Below are 21254 nucleotides of genomic sequence, written 5' to 3' on the forward strand. Positions count from 1 at the left end.
TTCTCTAGTATGTGAAGTCGAGTAGCTGCATCTATATGTGAGAATATCTGCGTACATTACATTTCATTCAGCTAATACTGACATGCACGACATACCTTCCAATCTACTCTCTCCGTTCCTAAATATAAGTCTTTTCAGAGATTCCAACATGAAGCAGCAACCCCCCGCGGCCTGTGGCAGTGTGGATCAGGCTGGGCTGGCTGCCGGGTTGCCTGCCTCAATATGGCTGTCCTAAATAAAACAGTAGACACGACGGATGCACATAGTAGACATGGCCAAACGAAAAAGATCACATATCGACTAGCTTGATATGTCCTTGCTGCCTCAGAATGGAGATTTGAAGCTCAGACGCCTCAATTCTAGAACTGGCTATTCGATGCTGGATAGGGTGCACTAGCACATCACATATGGCCATTCTGATGTGTAATGGCATCCGAGATGTATATACATTCTGCTGTGTAGTGGCATCCAAGATGTAAATTAGGGCAACGATTTGTACGTGTCTGCCACACCACATGCATGCATGTTAGGCCATGACAAATCGGGGCCTTAGATATATAGTTATACCAAAACTAAACTGACAAATCAGGCCAAGTCATTCACAAATATTGTATTGTTGCACCAGTAGGACAAAACTAAAATAAAACGCATATCTTAAGTACCCGTCAATTTATCTTCAATTAGGTGGTCTTAGCTGTTTCTTGGCTGGTAAGAAGAACATAATTTAACTGGATCTGGCTCAGCGTCGACTAGTGGCTCACCAAACACACGGAACCCTATTGCTATAAATTGCCACCTTCACCCTGTTCATTTACTCACAAAACACACCGAACACTAGCGAGCTTGCTTAGCTTAAGCTACCCACACACCCGATAGCCATGGCCGCTACAAACCCTTCCTACTACCAGAGTGGTGCTTGCCAGGAAATCAGACACAAGGAGCATCTCTTCCACTTATACATGAACCAGGTATTTGATGGTAAACTAGTTACCAACGCCAACCAACTCGCTATTGTTACTCCAGGTCTTCCCAATTCGTTTGGTGTCACCATTGCAAACGACTGGACCATACTTGATGGTCTGGGCGCGGATGCAAACCTTGTGGCACGTGCTCGTGGCATGCACATGGGTGTGGGTAAAGCCGACATGAGCTGGTTATTCTGTCACACTATATTGTTTGCTGATACCAGGTTGGTTTCCCATCTTTTAGAGCTGTTAGCGTCAAAATTAATTTACGCTGCACCTACATATTTTTGTGCTAAGATTGTTTGATTTTGACATTACGTAGTAGGTTTAAGGGATCCAGCCTAAAGGTTCTTGGAGATTTTGTAGGCGACAAAGATAGTGAATGGGCAATTGTAGGTGGGACCGGAGAGTTCGCATATGCAGAGTATTCGTCGCCAAAGTAATCCCAAATGTACCACCTACTGGTGGGCGTACCTGGGAGCTCCGTATTAGTGCTTTCAGTGTGTGCATACCCACAGTGGTGCGATACATTTACCACTAATTGTTTTCCTATGTTCAGTCTACAAATACGGTGACTTGGATTTACGCAAATGCACCTTTTCAATATCATTGTTTCTATGTCGCTTGATCACCTATGCCCAGACCCCAGTCACCAAGATGGGACCTTGGGGTGCAGATGGAGGGACAGCCTTTGACATCACGGAGCTGCCTCGTTCTCTTCAAACCGTGACAATTCGATGTGGCGACGTTATTAACTCAATTGGGTTTTCCTACACCGACCAAGCTGGTCAGAAGAAAATTGCTGGACCATGGGGTGGTGATGGTGCACTTAGTGTGACGGTGAGTCATTCATTTTTTATTATTTCAATGTAATTTCTTCCTTGTTTTCTGCTGAATAACTTTAATCTCATACCGTGTATAGTGAATTATATGCTGACGCACTCTTCTATTACAGATCACACTTGCTCCTTCCGAGTTCATCAAGCAAGTTCAGGGAACAACCGGTGTAGTTGGAGGAGTGACTGTTGTCACATCACTTACTTTGGTCAGCAGTGTTACAACGTATGGGCCTTTTGGGAAAGCAAATGGCACTCCTTTTAGCAGCCAGGTTCCAGATAGTAACAGTATCGGGGGGTTCTATGCACGTGCTGGGGGATCTTTTAATGCACTTGGAGTTTACGCCTGCCCAATTTAGCACATTGCATGTTTTGTGCATGCTCCGGTTAATTCCTCGCTTCTTTTTCCAACATTCCTACAATGGAGAAGGGTTGTCCTTCTTGTGATATCATGTATTATTTATTTTGCTTTTCACTAAGTGTGCTTTTCGCTATTGCGTACATGTATTGCTTGAAAAATAATTGATGTTCCATGAAATTGGTGATAATTTGGTGCCATCTTATTCAACATATATATAAACCGAGCATGTATATTTCGATGCATACCCGTTTCACTTATCTGTTGTTGCTACCTGACAAAGCAAAAAAACGTTTTCATAGCTACAAACATGAAACACAATTAAGTACATTGAAATGTGTAGTTATGGATATGCGAAGTAAAAGTAGATGAATGATTTGTGAAAAACAGAAATAATTTCTACAAAATAGCATCGAAAAAATGATAAAGTAGTTTAGGTCGCGAACATGATAAAACATTGTAGCATGCATTAGTAGCAAAATCCACTAACATCAGGATATGTAGTTATTAGTGACAAAAATAGTTTAAACACAAACATTACTACATTTCAAGGAGGCACGAACGTGATCATCAATATGGATACAGTTATCCTCGTTTCATGTTGTTCCTCTAAATCCTCCAAAGCAATGGTTCGTGAAGGAGTAAAATTAATTGAGTTGTTAGTGGTTAGAACAAACCTAACCATGTATAAAATACATTTTACACTATACATATTGTCCACTCAAGTAAGTATGAACATATCATTCATCATATCGGTGAGCTTTAACAAAGGCAAGTTGTGCATAATTAATACTGAAGATCCGAATATCATGTAGTATATATCTTGAAAAGAGCTCAACTCCTCTTTATTCATCAACAAATACACCATGCTGATCCACTAAACTTCTCATTGCTTCCATATTCCGCTTCGTTAACCAACTCGATGGAGAAAATAATATATATCTTCCAATCGTACTCCTGATCTCTTGGTAGTTCTTGTTTTAAGATCCAATATCAAGAGCATGATCTACCTCTCTTGCATATCCTAGTTGCATACCTAGGGGATAATTCTAACTCCGTCTTAGATCCACATCTATAGAGGCTAGATCCTAAGCTAGTACTCCATGAGCAACAACTAAGGTCTATAGAAAATGGCCAGGTGGTTTGAGGCAATAGAAACAAGAAAAGGGTGAAGCACCTAGGCTAGGAAAGAAGCACGAACCATACAGCCTGTTGTGGTTAGTTCACGCCTGTTTGGCGAGTTCTTATGATGCACTTTGGTGAGTTTCTTGGTCATCACTGTGTATTTGTTGTACAGATGAATTTGGAGTTTTTATTCCAATCCAATTAACAAATGTAATTATGTGTAAATAAGTATTATTTTTGCTTATTTCGATGGTAATCTCCATTATTGAGGTCACATTTTCATAGTGGTTGAATAGATAAGTTTCGGGCGCCACAAAAATAAATATACTCGGACCCTCTTCCCTTTTTCAATTTACTTGCAGTTGACGCTCAAAAGTGGCATGAACGAAAAAACGTGGCTCAAAATAGTGCTCAGGGTGTTGAAAGTTGCTGGTCAGGGTACTGATCGTCCAATTACATGCCCAAGATCACCACAGATGGAGAAGTGTTCTCCATGAAAAATCTTTGTCTCGTCAATGCAAACAATTTTGATATTTGAATCATTTCAATCCAAAGTCGTATGCAAATTTTACGGCCAAGGCAATGCGGCCAATCACTAATGAAATGTTTCAGCCAGCACCAGACACCCATATAGCCCATGTCTGATACATGGCGAGAGTTGTCACTTGTTTTGCGCGAGAGATTCGTCCCTCAAGATGGTCACATGTGGAAAAATTGTTCAACATGAGATTTCCCTAGGTGACACGGGGGCGATCGCGCCGCCGGCCCTAGGCCTCCTCCCCTTGTCTCCTTTGTCCTGTCGCCGCCTGAGGTCTCATCGGCGAAGCCTGGCCTATGATGGCGCCAGCGGGGCCTTATCCCTCGCGCGGTGTTGGCGATATCTTCGGGCGGCGGCGGCGCATGGTACGACGGAGATCCGGCGGCAAGGAGCGGCGGGATTCCTACGGCGTACGTGACGACAGCGTCAGCGGAGGCGCCCCTGTGGTGGTGGCCGGGATCACGGGTCTTGTCTTGCCTGGATGGGCTTGGGCAGGCCGGCGGTTCCGGTGTGCATCTACAGGCGAGCGTGGTGGGCCTGGCGGCGCTGGCAGTAGGCACCGTGGTGGTGCCATGGCCGGTCAGGCGGCGGCGGCATGGATCTCTTTCGTCCAGTCCCCGGCAGAGATGGCGGCAGTCCGTGCACGAGATGCTTGACGGAGGCTCTTCGAACAGATCTGGGTGAAAACCTGCTCTTGGCTAGCTGCCAAGGCCGGTGGTGGCGGCGTTGTCTGCGTCGTTCCCTTCTTAAAGACATCGTCGTGGAGAAGTTCAAGGCCACTCTATGCTACCTCCGGAGGAAACGCTAGATCAGTAGATCAGATGCCGGTGGCGCTATGGTGTCATTTCCCTCTTGGGAGCGTCATTCGTGTTGGTATACATGGGCCGAGGGACTAGTGGAAGGCTTCTTTGGTGGAGCGGTGCTTGAGCTTACACATTGATGGCGGCGGATCTCATGCGGCGTCCGATGCACAAACATGGACTCGCGCAGGAGGAGGAGGTTGTCTGACGTCATGGTGGTGTCGATGGTAGAGAGGCTTGGCAAGGTCGGTGCATCAGTTCTGCTCTGAGGATGGATCGATGGAAGATGGAGGTGACGGCCTTCGCAGCGTGCGGTGCTCACTGCGAGTGTGCCGGACCGATGTGTGACCCAATCCAGGTAGTGGCTTACATGGGGTATCCGGCTTTAGATGTTAGGCTTTGGTGCAATGTCTGTTTGGTATTAGGCCTGGACATTCGGCACACCGTCATCAAGGGATAGGAGTAGCAACAGCGTTGCCAAGATGATGGCTTCAGGCTTATTGATGTATCACTTTGTATGGTCTTCAGGATCATTAATAAAATGTCTGCATGCATCATCCAGATACAGAGGGCGGGGGTACATCCTCCTTTTCTAACGCACTCTCTGACGGGGTCTCTCCCGGGCATGTGGGTTTTTGGGGTCCTCAAAAGACATCGACGGCGTATCTTGCGTATCACGCTCCCGGCGAGGCTCCTCCGGCGACGTGTCCTGTGTATCTCGCTTGACGCAGGGGTACATGGTAACATGTTCGTGTGCGAGTACTTGCCCATAAGCAATAATATGTCCACCTTATTAAGCACTCTAATGGCTCTATTAGCAGCAGGCTGCATTCTTGTGTACCGACTGGCTGCAGTCACGTTGTTTGCTGCAACAGATGGAGGATTGAGAGCTTTTGCTAGCGGTAGCAACAAGTTGTAATGCTCCAAAAGTCCGCCGCTGTCGCCGTGGGAAGCTGCTGCCGGAAATGGCCACCCGAGAGCGCTGTTTCTCTGTATAATGCTTGTACTAGCAGCTACTTAACATCAGATGAATCATGTGCTTTGTTGGAAGCTGTTTAACCACTTATGTACTCTGTGAACCAGCAACTTGCGTACTGTTTTGCATGACATGAGTTGATTGTTCCTAGTATACATTACTTCGCAAGATGCGTGCTAATCTGATTGGTTCTTTATTTAACCATGCTGCTCAGCTAAGTGTATGTCCTAAGTCATGTATGCTCCTACTCTTACAGTAGGCAAATCTCAATCTCATGCTCATGTGTACAAGTTATTATTGGAGGTTTCTCTGTACATGCATGCTTGGGTCGGTGGAATTTAACTTTAATTAATATCTCGAGTACGAGTTTTGTTAGTTATTTTTTAAAACCCAGAACATTCATTTTAGATCCTGTTCACAATGTTATGTATGCCTGGTACTTATACTTCAGCATGTTCTTATGCTTGTGCGTTGGTTAGCTTAGCTTGGCACATTTTTTTTTTTGAACAATCACCCGGGGGGGAGAGGATCCCCACCTGAATATATTACTCAAAGGTGCCTGAGGGCAAGTTGCAGAACACATTAAAGATTACAGCAAGAGGAGAGGTACAGGCGCCAAGACACGGCAGCCTCCCTACTAACATGGTCCTTAAATCTGAAGGACCAAAGCGTGAACTCGGAGATAATGTTCTGAATAGTATCTAGGGGGGAGTGTATCTCGTTACGGAACACACGAGCGCTTCTGGAATCCCAGGGCTTCCAGAGGACGGCGAGGGCGACAGTAGGCCAAATGTTGATGTCGAGGCCTACCGGAGTAGGAGTATCCCAGATGAGGTCGATGCGGTTAGGGGCCTGGAGTCCCAGTATGGACCAGACCTGGGCCGCGCATGGGCAGAGTAGAGCGAGGTGCGTCGAATCCTCAGAAGACAAGTCACATCGAGGGCAAGACGATCCCGAGGTAATGGTCTTGCGATGTAAGTTCGCCATCGTGCTTAGCCTATCACGGCAGAGGAGCCAGCCAAAGATCCTCACCTTGGATCCCTAAATGTGCCCTGCGTTGAGGTCAAGCTCATGGTCGGAGGAGAGCAAAGAGTAGGCGCACCTCGAGGTGAACGAGGAGCCGTGGGTGAGGAACCTGTCGTCGGGCGCGTTGCTTGTGGTAACATCCTGCAACAAAGACAAAACAGACGCAAGCTCGGCAGAAGCCACATTGGTTAGGCAGTTCCGCAGAGTAGCGAGTAAACCATTATGCATGACGACATGAGATACTAGGACAGAGGGAGCAGTGGAGAGAGAGAAAAGGTGGGGGTATTTTTCTGCAAGCGGAGTCGGCAAAAGCCAAGTGTCGAGCCAGAAGAAAGTGGAAGTGCCATTGTTAGTAAGGACGAAAGAAATTTTACGAAGGTGGTATAGCTGTTGGTTGACGATTTTCCAGAGGTAGGGGGGTTCGGTGGCCTAGATGTGAAGTCGAGAGAGTAGTGTTGAAAGAACCAGTTGACCCAAGGTAGGTCAGGTTTTTGAAGAAGTTTGAAGGCCAATTTCATGAGAAGGCAGTTGTTTTGGAGAGCCAAATTTTTTATACCAAGCCTGCCAGCCATCTTGGGGGTGCAAACATTTTTCCAAGCGATAAGGCATTTAGCCCCGGAGCAATTTTCATCTGCTGCCCAAAAGAAGGATCTACGGATGGAGTCTAGTCTTTTGATAGTCTTCTTGGGAAGCCCGAAGACAGACATAAAGTGAGTGGCAAGGGCGTCTAGGGTGGAGGAGATGAGGGTTAGTCTGGCTCCGCGGGAGAGAAGTTTGGCTGCCCACCCGAAGAGGTATTTTAGAAAGCGCTGAATGATGGGTTCAAAGGCCGAAGACGGGAGTCTAATGTGAGAGAGTGGGAGACCTAGATAGATCTGGGGGAAGGAGGATAGGTCACAGCCGAAAGTTTGGGCGATGTTAAGGCTGGTTGTGTGGTCCGTGTTGATGGGCACGAAAGTAGTCTTGTGAAAGTTAATAGAGAGGCCGGTAGCGAGGGCGAACTTGTCAAGGATGTCTTTGAGCGTGGTCGCAGCATGGCTAGAGGCACGGGCAATGATTAGGGTGTCGTCAGCATACCCGATCTACAATAGCTTGGCACATGTTGTGCAATGAAGCTGTTAATTTCGAAATTAATCATGTTATCAATTAGATTGTCATCAGTCAATGTCTGAAATTAGTCATGCTATTTAAGTTTGGTTACTCTTCTGGACAAGCGAAGTCAGTGCTAGGTAATCGGCTTCCGCGAGTGACGATTTGCTGCATCCACAATTCGGCTCCAGTCCATGGTCATGTTTAGTAGAAGTTGGGATATATGCTCGCGTTTGTGACCTGTCTAGTTTTGGTCTTGTTGCGTAGTCGAGACATTGAGCTTTCACTTGTTCAGATACTTTGAAAACTGTGATCTATCTGCTTCAATACTTGGGAGTCATAAAATCCACTTACCCTCGTGAAATTTTCACAGCGATCCCATCTGTAGATGGTTGGGGAGCAAGTTGCAAAAGTAGATGGTTGCAACTGCTGCTGCTATATTTTCATTTTCTTTGGAAATTATATAGGCAAAAGGTTGGTTATCCGGCCCGTATGATCAGGAGATGAAGGCCTCTAAGCCCAGAAGAGAAAGGTTTGGCTGGTGAAGGTGAGGAAAATATATGGAGCAATTAGTCTTGCTCACGGTTATAGATTTGAGCTGTTTTAGAAGTTGAATGTTGTTATTTGAGAGTTGCAGCTAGTAATGACTTTGGTTCATTCTGAATAATCCAGCAGTGGCCATGCTGGTGAAAATTCAGAAGACACAACTTTTTACATTCCAAGAGCAGACCTATTGGATCGAAGATCAAGAAGTATAATTCTACATCTATGTGTATATATATTTTTAATAAAAATTGGAGGTATATGAAATATTTTTCCAATAAAAGAAATAAAGGCTGTGTATAGCCCGTCCTCCAAAAATGCATTTTGCTTGGACTGCTCTCTTCTTCCTAGTCGATCAAGTGATGACCCTCGTGCATGACCACAACTAATTGAGATAAAATGGATATAACGTCTACTTCTTACAATCTGGTGACTTCGTATCATTCAAGACTAACCGGATTGCAAATGGAAATGTCATTCAACTACTCACACGTTTATGAACTTCTCGCAATCCTTTTAGTGTTAGTATTCCTCCAACCAAACACAATGTTTCTAGTCACCCGATTCCTATGCAAGAGATGGAAAACTAAACATGCAAGACAAATGGCCACATTATTATGCAGTGTATTTACGTGGCACAAATGGTGTGACAAATGTTTCTTGGATGGCTTGCCTTCACCTATCCCATGCTCGTAGCACTTCGTTTTCATAAGAGCTAAGAAAGACTATAGATGTATGGTCGTCCTATATATACATACCTTCTGCCCTAGGATACCTAATTAAGTGAGTGGGATATGAATACTAACTTTCTTAGCTCTTTATCCCCACCTACAAATCATGTGAAATATTGGAGGAAAACAGAAGGATCATAGAAGTAAATGAGTGTATATTGTGATAGATCTGACCATGAGCTCAAATATTTTTAATACCAATTGTTTGTATGTCAGTTGTGTCTCTGTCAAGGTGGCAGTATAGAGAACTAAATGGGAAGTGCCAATTGGATTATTCCAAAAAATGCCTTGCATCAGATTCGCTGCTTATCCAATGTCTCATGAGTTCAGGTGGTGTATCAGTCCCTTTCTGCAGCATAACCCCTTAGATTCATAGTAGATATTTGTTTTTGCCTTGCAGAAGCTGCAATTTTGTACCAAGCATGTGTGTGTTGTTTGGTATGTTGATGTAGACGAAATGATACATATAAGAGTTGTGTTGTTTGGCAGGTTGATGTAGACGAAATGATACATACAACTAGTCTTGCTTCGCTGTAATAGAAGATTGGAGCCATTTTAGGAATGGAATGTTTCACAAGGCACAACCTTTACATTCCAAGAGCTCTAGCTGCGTAGTTTCCACTTGTACTGATGATCAAGCAGGAAGCAATGGCCAAGTGGATAGATCGATGTTCAGTAAGTAAGATCGATCAAGTACAGCCGACAAGTAATATTGATTACACAAAGGGAGTATAACAGAAGGCATTAAAGGAGATTCAACCTAGAGTTGATTGCCTAGTTAATCACCAAAAACTGAGATGGGGTACTTTCTTTTCCTAGCTCTGTGGATAAGCATAGAATTTTAATGATCATGAAATGAACTGGCTACTAATTCGTCATGTCAGCCCCCTGCTTTTATTGTGCTGTTAGTATAGCTGCTGGCGGAGATGCCCATTTGCCAGCGGTTGAATAAAGGAGGAGAAAGGGCATATGCTTTCTGTTTGCGTCAAATAATATATCACTTGGTTACTTCTGCCATTATTATAATCAATCAGGCTTCACTGAACTTTGACCTCTATCTCGTTCGGATACATGTAATACGAACGGGTTTATCCCCATTGACATTTCCCAGAGTTAGGAGAAGCTGGGGTACTCAAGGTTGTGAGCATGAACACTTGTGGGTTACATGCCGTCAACGCTGCACGTTCCCTGTTTTCCTCTGCTGCTGCTCTGTGGCTACTAATGTTCACTTTTGCGTTGGCAAAATGTCTGGCCGCAGAAGAAAAGCCTTTTGGCGTGGTGAGGTGAGTTTTGCTTGGCTGTTGTAGATTTGAATTGAATCTTGATCTCTTTCATGAACTATTTACGAAAAAGGGTTTCCCCCCGCTTTATATTATAAAGCAACAGCCGAGCATACAACCATCGATACCACAAAAAGAAAGAAGAAGAAGGAAAAAAGAAGGCAACAGAGGATACAAGATGCCACCGGACAACAGCAGTCCTGACAACCCTAGAAGCTAGGACATCGAGGACCCCGGCAACTCCAGGACATGCCCACGACACGCTCACGCTAATGGAGCGGCCCGCCGCCGGAGGAAGCGCACATCCGACAACTCCCATACCGTTGCCGGCCATCCGGGAGCACGCTTGATCCCGGATGGACTAGGAGAGGATGGCAACACGCTACCACGCCGGCAAAGTTACTCCGATCAACGCCACCACCTTGGGCCACGCCACGAAGAACACCGAACATTGTCGAGCATGACCCACTGAAGAACCGGCAACCGACCATGCCAAAGCCGCGACCACCACTCACCCGTCCCAAAGGCTGCGTCTTCAAGAAGAAAGCGACGCCAAGACGCCGTCGCCGCCCAATCCAAGGGGATTCGGGTTTTCACCCGGGACAAGGAGAGGAGGAGCATGGGCTAGGACTCGATGCCGACCCCAAGAAGTAGAATGGCGACGGAGCGCCGCCGGCATCGTGGCTGCCGCAGCTCGCCAAGGGTTTCCCCCATCCATAGCCCACTCCAACCAACCACCAAACCAGCCACACGAGGTCGCCGGCAACCGAGTCGGCGTGGGCGGCCAGAGAACACGGAGGTCGTCGTCTTCAAATCGAGATCCATGCTCACCGCCGACTCGCCACCCACATGGCCAAGTCTAGCACCCGGAACCATCAGCACCACCTCCCCCTGTCGCCAGGGAGGGGTGCCCTCGCCGGAGGAGGCCGCCGCCCCCGCACCTGCGCCGCCCAAACTGGAGGCCCCGCCGCCACGCCACCTGCCCCGCCAGCCGCCGGCCACGGCAGGGGAGGTCGTCCGTGGTCCAGGCCGCCCGCAGCCCCCGCCACCCGCCGGGCCGCCGGCGCCAGATCTGGCCGGATCCGACGGGTGCGGCATCACCAGAGACTGCGGCCGCCGCGCGGCAAGAGGAGGCCCCGCGCGCGACGCCGGCAACCACGTGCGCCGCCGCTCAGAGCCCCCACCGCTGCACCCCGCGCCAGTGCAGCGCCTCCACGCGCCCGGGCCGTCCCGCGCCAGCCGGGGGAAGGCGAGGGGAGGGGAAACGAGGCCCCGCCGCCGCCGAAGCCAGCCGGGCTTTGCCCGCTGGCCCTTGCCGGCGGCGGCGAGGGGAGGAGGAGGGAGGGAGGGCACAGAGAGCCGGCGGCTAGGGTTTCCCCCGCGTCGCTCGCCGGAGCGGCGGCGCGGGGGGGGGGGGGGGGGGGAGATTTTGGTTACCCTGATTTGAGAAAGACCAGTATGGCCTTCATGAGCTGTTTTTAGGGTGCTGTTTAGAAATGAGTTTGTTTCACTCTGAGTAGTGCAGCAGTATAGAAACTGAGTGATTGAGATTTTAGTTTGATTAGTTGTGGCCAGGCGAATTCAGGCATAAGCAAAGGGCATCCGAATTTAAGCAGGGGTAAAGGGCTTCTTCTTAAGAACTTCCATGTGGTGGTAATTATCTTTGCAGCCTCCTGTAGTCAGCCAGTACTCTGCTTCTAGCAAACACTAGCTGATACAGTGCTTGCTTGTTAATCAGACTAGTTACTTGTTTAACCATGCTGATAATAAATGTAGTAATAAAAAGAACTTGCTGACTAACTTGTTCGCTCCTTCTGCTGCTGCTGCAGTGTGGCTCTGGGAGATGCGCAGCGTGGCCACTGATGTTTACTTTTGCTTTGACAGAATGGTTGGCCGCAGAAGGAATGCCTTCATGGCGTCAGTGGGAGGGAAAGGGTAACTGAGCCAAGCATTATCCATGGTGGTCACAAGAAGACGCGGCTTTTACATCTCAAGACCTCTAGTCGTCTACTTTGCTTGTATACTGCTGTTAGTGTTAAACACATGATTATGTGATATGTACAGGAGGTTGAGAGGATCATCTAGTTATGGAGATATTGAGTAGACGCATAGCTATATTCGGTTGTAACCTCTTTTGTAGCTTATCTCTTGTATTTCTTCCTCTACAAGTTGTAACCCTAACAAACTCCTGTACGCGTATACCAGGCTCGCACCCTGCCTTTATAACACGCAACACGTCGCCCTGGATGGGTAAGACGTTTCCGCCAACGCACATGGTAATCAGAGCCTTCCTACTTCCCATCTAGCCTCCATTATCTCCACCTGTGCCGAAACCATGTCTTCCTCCTCCGGTGCCGCCCACTCCAATCTCAATGGGCAGGTCATCGAGAAGCTTTCCCGCATGAACTACGTGCTGTTGCGCACGCAGATCACACCCCAACTGCGTGGCGCTGGTGTCTTCGGCTACATCGACGGCACATCACCGGAGCCGGCCAAGCTCCGTGCCGCCAAGGACAAGGACGGCAAGGACACCTTCGAGCCCAACCCTTTCCACCCTCTCTGGGTCAGGGAGGACCAGCAGGTGCTCGGCTTCCTCCTCAGCAACCTCTCCAAGGAGGTGCTGGTCACGGTGACCATGGCGAACGCGCTCTGGACGACGCTGGCGGGCATGTACTCGTCGCAGTTGCTAAGCCGCGTCAACAACATCCAAACGTCCCTGATCAATGCGCAGAAAGGTACCCAATCCGCCGCCACCTACTTCGCCCACATGCGTGGCCTCGCCGACGAGCTGGCCGCGGCTGGCAAGCCGATCCAGGATGATGAGCTGATCTCCTATATGCTCCATGGGCTGGATCTAGAGTACCAGCCCCTGGTCTCGGTCCTCGACGCCCGCGTCTCACCCGCCTCCCTCGATGAGATCTTCGCCATGCTCAGCAATTTCGATCAACGCATGGCGCAGTTCCACGGTGCGGGCGGCCACTCCTTCAAGTCATTGGCCAACGCTGCAACCCACGGACGTGGTGGTGCACGTTCACGCGGCTCTTCCCGTGGCAGGGGCGGACTGGTGGCAGCAGCAACAATGGCGGGCGCTTCAACAACAAGGCTCGCCGCGGAGGCAGCGGTGGCTCTGGTCGATCTCGTCCGGACTCACCTCGCTGCCAAATATGTGGCAAGCCGGGCCACACTGCAAAGGACTGCTGGTACCGCTATGATGAGGACGAGGACGACTCTCAAGACGATGACAAGGTCGCTGCGGCGGCCGACGGCTCCTACGGCATCGACACCAACTGGTATGTCGATAGCGGCGCCACCAACCACATCACCAATGAACTTGAGAAGGTGACCATGAAGGAAAGGTACCGTGGAAAGGATCAAATTCACACGGCAAGTGGAGAAGGTATGCGGATAAATCACATTGGTCATTCAATATTTAGTACCCCTAGTCGCAATATTCATCTCAAGAAAATTTTGCATGTTCCTAGTGCTGCCAAAAGTCTTCTTTCTGTTCACCGAATTGCCCTAGATAATCATGTCTTCCTCGAGATTCATCCTTATTTCTTTTTGATTAAGGATCAGGCAACGAAGAAAATCCTCTATCGAGGTAGATGTGTTCGAGGGCTTTATCCGTTGATCCCGGTGCGTAGAAGATTCAATAAGAAAGTCTATGGTGTTGCCAAGCTTTCATCAACACGGTGGCATGATAGATTAGGACATGCTTCTTTCTCTCTAGTTGAAAAATTGCTTAGGAAAAATAAGCTCCCGTTTGTGGTTGAGCGACACAATGAAACTATTTGTGATTCGTGCCAAAGAGCTAAAAGTCATCAATTACCATATCCCATATCTACTAGTGTTTCTACCAAACCATTGCAACTTATATTTTCTGATGTGTGGGGTCCGGCCCCCACCTCTGTTGGTAGACACTTATTACGTCAGTTTCATTGATGACTATAGTAAATTTTCTTGGATCTATCTTCTTAAGAAAAGATCCGATGTCTTTCAAGTTTTTCAAAACTTCCAAGCTCTTGTTGAGCGCAAGTTTGAAAGCAAAATCATTACTGTCCAGTCAGACTGGGGAGGGGAATATGAGAAATTGAACTCCTTCTTCCAAACACTTGGCATCTCACACCACGTGCCATGCCCTCATGCGCACCAGCAAAACAGCTCTGCTAAACGCAAGCATCGCCACATAGTTGAAGTTGGCCTTGCCCTCCTCGCAGGAGCATCTATGCCTCTAAAGTTCTGGGATGAAGCTTTTCTCACAGCCGTTCATCTCATAAACATGCTTCCTAGTCGTGTTATCAACAATGAAACCCCACTAGAGAGACTTCTCCATGAAAAACCGAACTATAACTCCCTTCGTGTCTTTGGGTGCGCATGCTGGCCCAACCTACGTCCCTACAACAAACGAAAACTCTAGTTTCATTCCACCAAATGTGTATTCCTTGGCTATAGTGCCCAACACAAAGGTGTCAAGTGTCTAGACGTCTCCACGGGCCGTGTCTACATATCTAGGGATGTCGTTTTTGATGAAATACAGTTTCCCTTCGCTGATCTTCATCCTAACGCCGGTGCTCTCCTTCGCAAAGAAATTCTTCTTTTGCCCTCACATCTCACCGGCCTTGATCAAGGGGGGAACGATATTGATGATCACTTGTTCACTAATCCCACTAATATACTGCATGAGACTCGTGTTGATGCAACAGGCACTGAGAGGGACGATCGGCGAAGAAAATAATGAAAACGGTGAAAATTCTGGCCCTTATTTCATGTGTCCAGAAACAGGAGACAGAATCTCCTTGGGATCGGTGCCGCGGCAGGAAACTGGCGACAAGATCTCCTCGGGATCGGCACGGAGTCAGGAAATCCGATCCCCCTCGGGATCTATCGCGGCAGACGAGGCTACAGCTGCGGGCGCACGCGCCGCAGCGTCCACCCCTGCGGGCGACACGCGACTCCCTCTCGTTGGCCGCACAGCGGACCCAGCGTCGTGCCAATCACCCTCTGCCAACTGGCGGAGCGGGGATGGTCCAGGTGACGCGCGATATCGCGGCCAACCACTATGCTACAAGCGGCGGACTCTGGACCGCTCCACCGGCGCGGGCCCTGGCGCGGCACCCGGTGTTGGTTCGCCATCATGTGGCAATGATGGGCCGGTGCACAGGCCAGGATTCTCTACGGCTTCCTCAGGCACGGCAGCGACGACACGAGCCACAGAAGATCCACCCGAGACAGCTCGCGCTGCTGCACCGACATGATCCGTCTCGGGATCAGTTCCGGCTGGGACATTCGAGCAGGCAGCCGGATCCTCTGTGGCCACATACTTGGCTGCATCATCACCGCGGCGCACACGACTACAAAAAGGGGTAACGAAACCTGTGAACTACAAACATATAGTTAAATATGGTATGATTTGTTCCACAGGTGAACCAGATAAACCAAGTACAGTTGAAGAAGTACTTGGTGATGAACGATGGAAGAACTTGCAAGTGGGTATTCAGGATTAAAAGGAAATCTGACGGAACCATTGATCGTTATAACGGTAGACTTGTTGTAAAGGGCTTTAAACAAAGATATGGTATAGACTATGAGGACACGTTTAGTCCAGTAGTTAAAGCTGCTACCATTCGCCTTGTCCTGTCTATTGCTGTTTCTAGGAGTTGGAGTCTCAGACAGCTAGATGTACAGAACGCGTTCCTCCATGGTGTTCTGAAAGAGGAAGTGTACATGAAGCAACCTCCTGGGTTTGTAAGTAAAAGTGCTCCCTCTTATGTGTGTAAACTTGATAAAGCACTATATGGGTTGAAGCAAGCTCCAAGGGCATGGTATTCTCATCTCTGTCATAAGATGCAGGCACTTGGTTTTGTCCCTTCTAAGTCTGACACCTCATTGTTTATCTACAACAAGTCCAACACATGCATATTTGTTCTCATATATGTTGATGACATTATTGTGACAAGCTCATCTGATGAAGCAATCACAGGGCTCTTAAAGGACTTGGGTGCAGATTTTGCCTTGAAGGATCTAGGAGACTTGCACTTCTTTCTTGGAATTGAGGTAAAAAGAAATAGAGATGGACTTCATCTCTCTCAGGAAAAGTATGCAACTGATCCGGTAAAGAAGGCTTGTTTGAAAGATTGTAAACCTTCACCTACTCCACTGTCTAGTTCAGAAAAATTGTCTCTCACAGAAGGGACACTCTTGAGTCAAGAGGATAGCACAAGATACAGAAGTTTAGTAAGGGCATTGGAGTATCTGACTCTTACTAGGCCTGACATTTCTTTTGCAGTTAACAAGGTCTGTCAGTTTCTTCATGCACCCACTACTGTTCACTTGACTGCTGCAAAATGCATAGTCAGATATGTTAAAAACACTTGAGTGTTGGTCTAAATTTCAGCAAGTCACCTTCAACTATTGTCAGTGCCTTTTCTGATTCAGATTGGGCAGGATGTTTGGATGACAGGCGATCTACTGGTGGGCTTGCTGTATTCTTTGGACCTAACCTGATATCTTGGTGTGCACGAAAACAAGCCACTGTCTCCAGGTCAAGCACAGAGGCAGAATATAAAGCATTAGCAAATGCTACAGCAGAGATAATATGGGTTCAGTCTATGTTGAAAGAACTTGGTGTGAAAACCACACTGGCTCCATGTCTATGGTGTGACAATCTTGGTGCTACCTATCTCTCTGCAAATCCAGTCTTTCATGCTAGGACAAAACATAAAAAATTGATTTTCATTTTGTTAGAAAAAGAGTTGCTCAGAAGCAACTGCACATTCGTTTTGTGCACTCCAGAGATCAAGTTGCAGATGGCTTTACAAAGGCATTGCCTGTGCGAAGCTTTGAAGACTTCAAACATAATCTCAACTTGACCAAGCTGTGATTAAGGGAGGGTGTTAAACACATGATTATGTGATATGTATAGGAGGTTGAGAGGATCATCTAGTTATGGAGATATTGAGTAGACGCATAGCTATATTCGGTTGTAACCTCTTTTGTAGCTTATCCCTCTTATCTCTTGTATTTCTTCCTCTACAAGTTGTAACCCTAACAAACTCCTGTACGCGTATACCAAGCTCGCACCCTGCCTTTATAACACGCAACACGTCGCCCTGGATGGGTAAGACGTTTCCGCCAACGCACAGTAGTACTGTTGTCTATGCCCATGTATAGAATCTAGGACTTGTCTCTGCACTGTACATGCATGATGCATACTTGTCAAGGATGGGGAGACGATCAACGCATTCGGCATGCGCGTCACTACCCTCGTCAACAACCTGCGCGTCCTCGGCGACACGATCGACGACGGCCGAATCGTTCGAAAGACGTTGCACGTCGTCCCAAAGAGGTACTCCCAGGTGGAAATCGCCATTGAAACACTTCTCGACCTCGACAATCTGTCTCTTGAAGAGCTCACAGGTCGTCTGCGGACGGTCGAGGATCGCCTGAATGAGGAGGAAGCCGCTGCCGGGGCCAGCCTGCTCTACACCAAGGAGGAGTGGGAGGCACGCTGCGGACACCGCTCCCCAGGCGATGGCTCTAGCTCCGGTGTCAGCCAGCTAGCACCCATGACGGGCATAGGGCGGCGGCGGGGGCAGAGGCCGTGGACGCCAGAGAGGCAGGGGAGGAGGTGCTCCCCGCGGCGGCGGGCGCACTCCCTCCCGCGCCTTCCGCGATGACAAATGCTGCTACTGCAACAAGTTCGGGCACTGGGCGCGGGAGTGCCACACCCGGATCCACGAGGAGGCAAATGTCGCGTGCACCGATGAGGAGGAGGAGGAGCCCGGTCTCCTGATGGCACACATCGTGTCCCTCGGTGCAGACCACAACCACGGCCAGGAGATGCGGCAAGCTGGGACTGGGAAGCTGGCGGGGGTGACGGCGGCTTCACCGTTGAGCACGTCGTGCACACCTCCTGGGATGCCGTGGAGAACACTGCTGGTCAAGGCGCGGCCACGACGAGCACCAGCGCCACTCCGTCCAGAATAGCTGACAAGATGGCGGACCCGGAGACGCCCATGAGCGCTGCTGCAGGGACCGAACCACCAGAGAACCTGTTTCCCGACTCACCGGGCGGTGAGGCCGCAACTTCCGATCCAAGCCCACTGAACGCTGCCATGGCAGCGAAGCGGGCTGTTGCAGCTCCTGGAGGACAGTGGCCTTTTCTGCATCCCATGGCGACGCGCGCGCAGAAGGGAATCATCCAGCCCAACTCTTGCCTCCGGGACTACCTGCTAGCAGCGATGGAGGAAGGCGAGCTGCACCTGGGCGCGGACGAGGAACCTGCTACATTCGCCAAAGTCGAGCCGCACGAAAGCTGGAGAAGCGCCATGCTTGACGAGATGCGGTCGATCGAGGAAAATGAGACATGGTATCTGTTGAGTTATATCTTGTACTCAAGTGTAAATAGATTGTTGTCAGAGGGTCTAAAGTGTAAAATGGTGTACTCTTGATTATAAAGAAAAGGAAAGGAAACGGAGAGAACTCTCCAGTACGCTCCTATCCAAATCCTGAGCACACGAACCATGGAGTCTTGCTATCCCCTAGTTAGTGTTCACTAATCCCTACATGGTATCAGAGCACGGCGGTCCAGATGGAGCTTGGTGTGCGATATTTGACGGCAGCGTGTTCGAGTACAGCGGATCCGAGGATTTCTTTTGGGGAAGAACGACGGGGAGGTCGGGAGGCGGCGCTCCGGATCTGAGGTATACCCCAGTTTTTCTCCAGGGATTCGTCTTGTGAGTTGCAACCTCAAGTTTGGTCTGAATCCTCTGCGGTTCACTACCTGAAGTTGTGTCTATTTGTGGTGATTCTACTGCGTACTGAGTCACTGATTTGTGGTTATTGGTGAGTTGCTGTTGTTGGAGCAAGCATGCATGGGAGATAACAACAAGGATAAGAGTGTGGATTCAAGTGTTGAAAAACTTTGTGAAAGTATGCAGCGAATGCTTGCTCAACTGATGGAGCAGGCCCAAGTAAAGTCTAGTAGCTCGACTGAAATTCAGAAGTCTATCCTTGAACCGAATCCAGTTAAATTGACTGGCCCGGGCGACTATTTTAGTTGGGCTCACAATGCCTCGTTAATTTTGGAAGCTCATGGCCTGCATAAGTACCTAAGTGAAGATGAGAAGAAACCAACGGATGTAGTGCAGGAGCAGTGGGAGCAGAATCAAAAGCGAGTCATGGTTTGGCTACTGGGCTCAATGGAAAAAAACTGTTCGGGAACAAGTTGAAAGTTTTCAAACTGCTGCTGAAGTCTGGACAAGCATTGAAAAACAGTTTTCTGGTAAATCAAACAAAATGCAGCTTAGCAGAATATTGCATGAGATGTGGCACTTTAGGCAAGATCAAAAATCAGTTACAGAATATGCAGGGGAACTCAAGAAACTTTATAGAGATCTGGAGTTCTTCCGGCCATTCAAGCCACATGATCCTAGAGATTTGTCTCTCCTCAGAGAATGGTTTGAACCATTGTTGGTGCAGGTTTTTTTGGAAGGCCTGAATCCCGAGTTTAAACTTCGCTCTCAGATGATACAAGCATCTCCTGACTGGCCTACCTTGGATCAAACTATTGCTAGTATCCTTGAAGAAGAAACTCGTTTGGCTAACCAGGAAGCAATGCCACAGATGCATGGTGATAATCGTGCTGCACTTACTCATGTGCAAACCTCTGTTACTTCTAGGAGTGATCAAGCAAATACTACTAAGTATGACTACAGAAGGAGAAACAAAGTTGTGTGTGATCATTGTAAGATGTCTGGCCATGTGAAGAAGAATTGTTTCGAGTTGGTTGGTTATCCTCCGGGATGGAAGCAAAGACAAACAAGCAGGTTCAACAGCAGCGGTAACAACTTTGAGAAGAAGCAGGACCGAGCTCATCTTACATCATCGACAGCAGAGTTACCTGCAATCTCTGCTCATGCGCTAGAAGAGTTCAAGGCAAAGTTGATGGCCGTTGCTACCGAAGGATCTAGTGAAGCTGTCGGCTCTCGGGCTACAGAAGGTGAGAACCATTTACGTGCGCCCTGGATCATTGATTCAGGTGCGACAAATCATATGACAGGATCACCAAAGAATTTTTCATCATACTTGCCTCGTTCTGGGAGAGATAGAGTTCGCATTGCTGATGGGTCTTCAGCTCCCATAATGGGTTGTGGATCTGTTAACTGCACATCAACCCTATAATTAAGCCCTGTCTTACATGTTCCTAATTTTCCTGTGAATTTGTTGTCGGTCAGCTCTATTACAAAGTCACTAAATTGCAGAGCATGGTTTGAACCTAAATTTTGTGTATTCCAGGATTTGAAGTCAGGAAGAATTCTTGGGACTGGAACTGAATATGACGGCCTCTACTACCTCGACAACGCATCGACTTCACTTGCACTTAGTGTGAAATGTGTCTCCGCTACAGATGAGTTGTTATTACTACATTATAGACTTGGGCACCTATCATTTCATTCACTAGGCCGCATGTTTCCCTCACTTTTGGCCTCCTGTTGCAAAGAGCAACTCGTATGTGATGTATGTGAACTAGCAAAACATACGAGAACTAATTATCCTAGCAACAGTGAGAGGAGTAATGTACCTTTTGAAGTAGTTCATTCAGATGTTTGGGGGCCAGCAGTTGTAACCTCTCTATCAGGAGAACGGTGGTATGTAACTTTCATTGATGAATCTAGTCGATATACTTGGCTGTATTTGCTCAAGCGAAAATCTGATGTTTTGTCCGCATTTAAAAACTTTTATACTCTGGTGTGCAACCAGTATAATGCTAGTGTTAAAGTATTTCGTTCAGATAATGGAACTGAGTATGTTAACAAGGATTTTGATAACTTCTTAGCTTTACATGGCATTATACATCAAACCACATGTGTGAATACAGCTGAACAAAATGGGGTTGCAGAACGAAAAAACAGACATCTGCTAGAAGTTGCTAGATCCCTCATGTTTTTGATGAATGTGCCAAAATTCCTTTGGGGTGAAGCTGTCA

General features: G+C 48.0%; 1 long non-coding RNA gene across 1 annotated transcript; it reads left to right on the plus strand.

Annotated features, from left to right (window-relative positions):
- Positions 1 to 816: 816 nt before the first annotated feature.
- Positions 817 to 2358, plus strand: LOC109760036 (uncharacterized). The gene is made up of 4 exons (XR_012200161.1): positions 817 to 1189; positions 1288 to 1485; positions 1608 to 1805; positions 1921 to 2358. It is a non-coding gene; the product is annotated as an uncharacterized lncRNA (long non-coding RNA).
- Positions 2359 to 21254: the final 18896 nt, after the last annotated feature.

The sequence above is a fragment of the Aegilops tauschii genome, chromosome 1 (genome assembly GCF_002575655.3).
Source record: "Aegilops tauschii subsp. strangulata cultivar AL8/78 chromosome 1, Aet v6.0, whole genome shotgun sequence".
Lineage (NCBI taxonomy): Eukaryota > Viridiplantae > Streptophyta > Magnoliopsida > Poales > Poaceae > Aegilops > Aegilops tauschii.